The sequence below is a fragment of the Orcinus orca genome, chromosome 9, assembly GCF_937001465.1.
Source record: "Orcinus orca chromosome 9, mOrcOrc1.1, whole genome shotgun sequence".
Lineage (NCBI taxonomy): Eukaryota > Metazoa > Chordata > Mammalia > Artiodactyla > Delphinidae > Orcinus > Orcinus orca.
The window spans coordinates 23,492,728-23,500,175 of NC_064567.1; the positions used below are offsets into that span (position 1 = coordinate 23,492,728).

Sequence of the window (7,448 nt, forward strand, 5' to 3'; positions counted from 1 at the left end):
CTGCGTTTGTGAAGGACAACAGAGTCATTTCCTGAGGTGATGTATGTGAAAGGGTCCCAAAATACAAAGTGATAGAAAAAGAATAATAAACTGCTGGTCACAATCCCTTGAGCACACCACCTGTGTTCTTTCTGCTGTGCCTTGTCCACACCAATTTGTCCTTCTCCACTCACGTGCTCTCCAGCATTTCTCCCTGGGAACCTCATCCAACCCAGGGCATTGTGGTCCCTCCCTTCGTCCCTGACCCTTTCTGGTTGACGTCTACTCACTTGACAGCATATGCGACTGTGGCTTACTTGTCATTTCTTTAGATCTTACTTCCGCAAGTAGATGGAGCCCCGTGATGACAATCCCAGCCCCAGGGTGTGGCCGATGGTGTCCTTAGTGATTGGCTGTTGAGGATGATGAAGATGAGGGGTGTAGCAGACAGTCACCTGCTGCAGTGAATTCTCCCCAGCCTGTAAGGCCAACTGGCCCGAGGCAGGGGAACACAATCAGATTCACAGGTTGCATCAGACCGAAATTCTCCGGACCACCCAGTTCCAGAAACTGCCCTGGAGACATTCCGGACCACCCAGTTCCAACCGGGGGGGACTTTGCACCCGGCCCAGCCTTCCCGCCTTTCGAGGGGCGGGACCCACGGTCCCCCAGGATACCCGAAAAGACCACCAAATAAGGAATACCCTGCGCCCTCCCAGATTCACCACACCCCTTTCCCTTCTTCCCCTATAAAATCTTGCCCAACCCTCGCCCGGGTGCGACTTCTCTGGCCCCTTTCTCTCGGACCAGTGAACCTGGCCCCGGAGCGCTCCCTAATAAAGCTCACTTGAAGCTTTCCTGTGTTTCGCGGTGCCGTTTCTTAAGATCCGACCTTACATTTGGTGCCGAAACCCGGGAGGGGTACCAAGCCCCGCGGGTTACGGTGCGGGCCGCTCCTCCCCTCCCCCAGGAGACAACCAGGGAACCTCTACTCATCCACCCGATCCGGCAGAAAACGGGGTAAGTCCCCCTCCCTTGTTCCCTCCGACCCCCAGAGTCCCTGCCCACCGGACTCCCTGTCCCTAATCGTGGCCGCGTCAGGGACTCCTCCGTGCTCTCTCCGGGCCTCGGGCAACTGTGGAGACGTCCCAATTGCCTGACCGCCCTCCGACCTGCCGTGAATTGGAGACTGAGACCAGGGACGCCTCTCTCCCTCTCCATTCACTCAGGGACAGACTGGGGGTCATGGGAACCTCACAATCGAAACCAGATCCTAAGACGCGCCTGGGGTGCCTCCTAGCCAAATTTACAGCCCTCGGTTCTTCCCAAGATCTCCATTGCCGACGGCTTATTTTCTATTCCACTGTGGCCTGGCCACAATATCCTCTAGACAACCAATCCTGAAGGGACTTTCGATTTTAACATCCTCCGTGATCTAGATAATTACTGCCGCAGGACGGGCAAATGGTCCGAGGTCCCCAATGTTCAGGCCTTCTGGTATTTGCGCTCCCGCCCCTCCCTTTGCGTCAATTGTTTTACCTCTCAAATCCTCCATCCAAAACCTCAATCCCCTTGGATTCCTCCCCACTAACCGACCCTCCCGAATCTCTCGCCTCTCCCCCCTACCCTGAAGCGGTCCCTCCTCCTCCCGAACCCGCTCCGGCCCCTCCAACCGTTCCCCCGCCTCCCTCGACCGTTTCTCCTCCCACGCCCCTTGCTTCGCCAATTAGTGCACATACACGCTCTCACGACTCCCAAGATTCAAATCTCCTCTGCCCTCTGAGGGAGGTAGCAGGAGCGGAAGGACTGGTCAGAGTCCATGTCCCTTTCTCTCTCTCCAGGACCTCTCTCAAATTGCAAAACGATTAGGCTCCTTCTCTGCCGACTCCTCCCACTACATCAAAGAATTTCGCTACCTATCTCAAGCTTACGATCTAACCAGGCACGATATCTTTGTGGTTCTGTCCTCTACCTTAACCCCTGACGAAAGGGAAAGAATTCAAACTGCTGCCCGAAACCTTGCAGATCAGGTTCACCTTACCGACAACTCCATGCCGGTCGGAGCGACTGCCGTACCTGGCACCGATCCAGGCTGGACTTATCAGGAGGGCCAAGATGGCCGTCGTAAACGCGACCTCATGATCCAATGCCTCCTGGCTGGCAGGCAGGCTGCCGCTCGTAAGGTGGTCAATTTTGAAAAATTAAAAGAGATAACCCAAGAGCCTAACGAAAATCCAGCTATCTTTCTCAATCGCCTTACAGAGACCTTAACTCTCTACACCCGGCTGGATCCCGACACCCCGGCAGGGGCAGCGGTCCTAGCCACCCATTTTATCACCCAATCAGCCCCGGACATCCGAAAGAAATTAAAACGGGCAGAAGACGGCCCTCAAACCCCTATTCGAGATCTGGTAAAAATGGCCTTTAAAGTCTATAATGGCCGTGAGGATTTGGCAGAATCCAGCCGACAGGCTCGGATGCGCCAGAAGGTGGCCCTCCAAACCCAAGCTCTTGTAGCCGCCCTAAGGCCGGCCATCTCCCATGGATCACAGCATCCACGGGGTCCGCAAAAGGCAACCCCGCCGGGGGCCTGCTTCAAATGTGGAAAAGAAGGCCACTGGGCTCGCCAATGTCCCAATCCCCGACCTCCTTCTAAGCCCTGGCCCAGCTGCGGGCTAACGGGCCACTGGAAGAGTGACACACCTATTAATCGGAAGCGTCTTCGCCGGATTCATCCTCTCCAACAGCATACCCCCAATAACTACCCCTCTAATAACTATACCTTTATACCTAAAACTAACAGCCCTTATAGTAACAACTCTAGGCTTTATTCTCGCATTCGAAATTAACACCTACTCAAAAAACCTAAAATATCCCTATTCATCAGACTCTACTAAATTCTCTACCCTGCTAGGTTACTTCCCTACAATTATACACCGCTTACCCCCTCACCTAGTCCTAACAATAAGCCAGAAATTCGCAACCTCCTTGCTAGACCTGGCCTGAACAGAAACCATTCTACCAAAAACTATAGCTCTCATTCAACTAAAGGCCTCCACACTAACTTCAAACCAAAAAGGGCTTATCAAACTCTACTTCCTATCTTTCCTCATCACTATAACCCTTTGTATGCTACTATTTAATTACCCCGAGTAATCTCCATAATAACCACTACACCAATAAACAAAGACCATCCGGTAACAACAACCAACCAAGTGCCGTAACTATACAACGCAGCAATCCCAATAGCTTCCTCACTAAAAATTCCAGAATCCCCTGTATCATAAATGACTCAATCCCCTAGCCCATTAAACTCAAACACAACATTCACTTTTCCACCCTCTAAAACATACAACACCACTAAAAATTCTACCACCAAACCTAAAAGAAATCCCCCTAGTACGACTTTATTAGAAACCCAAACCTCAGGATACTGCTCAGTAGCTATAGCCGTTGTATAACCAAACACAAGTAACATTCCTCCTAAATAAATCAAAAATACTATTAGACCTAAAAACGAACCCCCAAAACTAAAAACAATTCCACATCCCATAGCACCACCCACAATCAACCCTAAACCACCATAAATTGGTGAAGGCTTTGAAGAAACCCCCACAAGACTAATTACAAAAATAGTGCTCATAATAAAAACAATATATATTGCCATTATTCTCACATGGACTCCAACCACGACCAATGACGTGAAAAATCATCGTTGTAATTCAACTACAAGAAGCTTAATGACCAACATCCGAAAAACACACCCACTAATAAAAATTCTCAATGACGCATTCATTGATCTTTCCACTCCATCTAACATCTCCTCATGATGAAACTTTGGCTCCCTACTAGGCCTCTGCCTAATCATACAAATCCTAACAGGTTTATTCCTAGCAATACACTACACGCCAGACACCTCAACTGCCTTTTCATCAGTCGCACACATCTGTCGAGACGTTAACTACGGTTGACTTATTCGCTATTTACACGCAAATGGAGCCTCTATATTCTTCATCTGCCTTTACGCCCACATCGGATGCGGCCTATACTATGGCTCTCATATATTCCAAGAAACATGAAACATTGGCGTACTCCTATTAATAGTTATAGCCACTGCATTCGTAGGCTATGTCCTACCCTGAGGACAAATATCAGTCTGAGGCGCAACCGTTATCACTAATCTCCTATCAGCAATCCCTTATATTGGCACTACCTTAGTAGAATGAATCTGAGGTGGGTTTTCCGTAGATAAAGCAACACTAACACGTTTCTTCGCTTTCCACTTTATCCTCCCATTCATCATCACAGCATTAGTAGCTGTTCACCTGCTATTCCTACATGAAACAGGATCCAATAACCCCACAGGAATCCCATCCAACATAGATATAATCCCATTCCACCCCTACTACACAATCAAAGATATCCTAGGCGCTTTACTATTGATCCTAACCCTGCTAGCACTAACTCTATTCACACCTGACCTACTAGGAGACCCCGATAACTATACTCCAGCAAATCCACTAAGCACCCCTGCACACATCAAACCAGAATGATATTTCCTATTTGCATATGCAATCTTACGATCAATTCCCAATAAACTAGGAGGAGGACTAGCACTACTACTTTCCATCCTCATCCTAATCTTTATTCCAATACTTCAAACATCCAAACAATGAAGCATAATATTCCGACCCTTTAGCCAACTCTTATTTTGAACTCTAATCGCAGACCTCCTAACCTTAACATGAATCGGAGGCCAACCTGTAGAACACCCATACATCATCGTAGGCCAATTAGCCAATTAGGCCAATCCTATACTTTCTCCTAATCTTAGTGCTAATACCAACAATCAGCCTTATTGAAAATAAACTCTTAAAATGAAGAGTCTTTGTAGTATAACAAAATACCCCGGTCTTGTAAACCGGAAAAGGAGAACCCCATTCCTCCCTAAGACTCAAGGAATAGACATTAAACCTCACCACCAACACCCAAAGCTGGAATTCTACATAAACTATTCGTTGAAAAAGCTTATTGTAGAGTTACCATAACATTATAGTACTATGTCAGTATTAAAAGTAATTTGTTTTAAAAACATTTTATTGTACATATCACATACACATATACACATGCATATTAATATTTTAGTCTCTCCTTGTAAATATTCATATGTACATGCTATGTATTATTGTGCATTCATTTATTTTCCATACGGTAAGTTAAAGCTCGTATTAAATTTCATTAATTTTACATATTACATAATATGCATACTCGTACATATTATATGTCCCCTAACAATTTTATTTCCATTATATCCTATGGCCGCTCCATTAGATCACGAGCTTAATCACCATGCCGCGTGAAACCAGCAACCCGCTAGGCAGGGATCCCTCTTCTCGCACCGGGCCCATACTTCGTGGGGGTAGCTAACGGTGATCTTTATAAGACATCTGGTTCTTACTTCAGGACCATCTTAACTTAAAATCGCCCACTCGTTCCCCTTAAATAAGACATCTCGATGGACTAATGACTAATCAGCCCATGCTCACACATAACTGAGGTTTCATACATTTGGTATCTTTTATTTTTTGGGGGGGGCCTGCATCGACTCAGCTATGGCCTTAGAAAGGCCCTGTCACAGTCAGATAAATTGTAGCTGGACCTGTGTGTATTTTTGATTGGACTAGCACAACCAACAGGTGTTATTTAATTAATGGTTACAGGACATAGTACTCTATTATTCCCCCCGGGCTCAAAAAACTCTATCTCATAGGGGTTTAACCCCCCCTTACCCCTTACAAAACTGATCGTCTGCTTTAATATTCACCACCCCCCTACACTGCTTCGTCCCTAGATCTACGTGCACTTTTTTTAAATAAATCAATACTAAATCTGACACAAGCCCCATAATGAAATTATACAAATAATTTTCTACTCCACGGGTTAATGTAGCTTAAATTTTTATAAAGCAAGACACTGAAAATGTCTAGATGGGCATTACTGCCCCATCAACACAAAGGTTTGGTCCTAGCCTTTCTATTAGTTCTTAGCAGACTTACACATGCAAGCATCCGCATCCCAGTGAGAATGCCCTCCAAATCATTAAAGACTAAAAGGAGCGGGTATCAAGCACACTACGCTAGTAGCTCATAACGCCTTGCTTAGCCACACCCCCGCGGGATACAGCAGTGACAAGAATTAGGCTATGAACGGAAGTTTGACCTAGCCATGCTAACTAGGGTTGGTAAATTTCGTGCCAGCCACCGCGGTCATACGATTGACCCAAATTAATAGACACCCGGCGTAAAGAGTGTCAAGGAGCAATACAAAAATAAAGTCAAACCTTAATTAAGCTGTAAAAAGCCATAATTAAAATTAAGTTAAACTACGAAGGTAACTTTACCATAAACTGAGTACACGACAACTAAGACCCAAACTGGGATTAGATACCCCACTATGCTTAGTCGTAAACTTAAATAGTCCTAAAACAAGACTATTCGCCAGAGTACTATCGGCAACAGCCCAAAACTCAAAGGACTTGGCGGTGCTTCATATCCCTCTAGAGGAGCCTGTTCTGTAAACGATAAACCACGATTAACCTCACCAATCCTTGCTACTTCAGTCTATATACCGCCATCTTCAGCAAACCCTTAAAAAGGAACGAAAGTAAGCACAACTATTGCACATAAAAACGTTAGGTCAAGGTGTAACCTATGGATTGGGAAGAAATGGGCTACATTTTCTATAATAAGAACACCCCTTAAACCCACACGAAAGTTTTTATGAAACCTAAAAACTAAAGGAGGATTTAGCAGTAAATTAAGAATAGAATGCTTAATTGAATAAGGCCATGAAGCATGCACACACCGCCCGTCACCCTCCTCAAGTACCATAGAAAAGCCCCAGATCGCTAACCCATGCTAAGCAAGCGTACAAGAGGAGACAAGTCGTAACAAGGTAAGCATACTGGAAGGTGTGCTTGGATAAACAAGATGTAGCTTAAATAAAGCATCTAGTGTACACCTAGAAGATTTCACAACTTGTGCACATCTTGAACTATATCTAGCCCATACCCCTCCCCATCACTACTACTATAAGTTAATCAAATAAAACATTTACCATACATTTAAAGTATAGGAGATAGAAATTTAAATATCAATGGCGCTATAGAGAAAGTACCGTAAGGGAAAGATGAAAGAATTATTAAAAGTAGAAAAAAGCAAAGCTTACCCCTTGTACCTTTTGCATAATGACTTAACTAGTAATAATTTAGCAAAGAGACCTTAAGTTAAATTACCCGAAACCAGACGAGCTACTTATAAGCAGTAACTAGAACAAACTCATCTATGTGGCAAAATAGTGAGAAGACTTGTAAGTAGAGGTGAAAAGCCTAACGAGCCTGGTGATAGCTGGTTGTCCAAGAAAGGAATTTCAGTTCAACATTAAACAATACTAAAAACCATATCAAGTTT

General features: G+C 45.3%; 1 pseudogene; it reads left to right on the top strand.

Moving 5' to 3' along the window:
* The first annotated feature begins 3,211 nt into the window (after window positions 1-3,211).
* LOC117199766 (cytochrome b-like) lies at window positions 3,212-6,734 on the top strand (annotated as a pseudogene).
* Window positions 6,735-7,448: the final 714 nt, after the last annotated feature.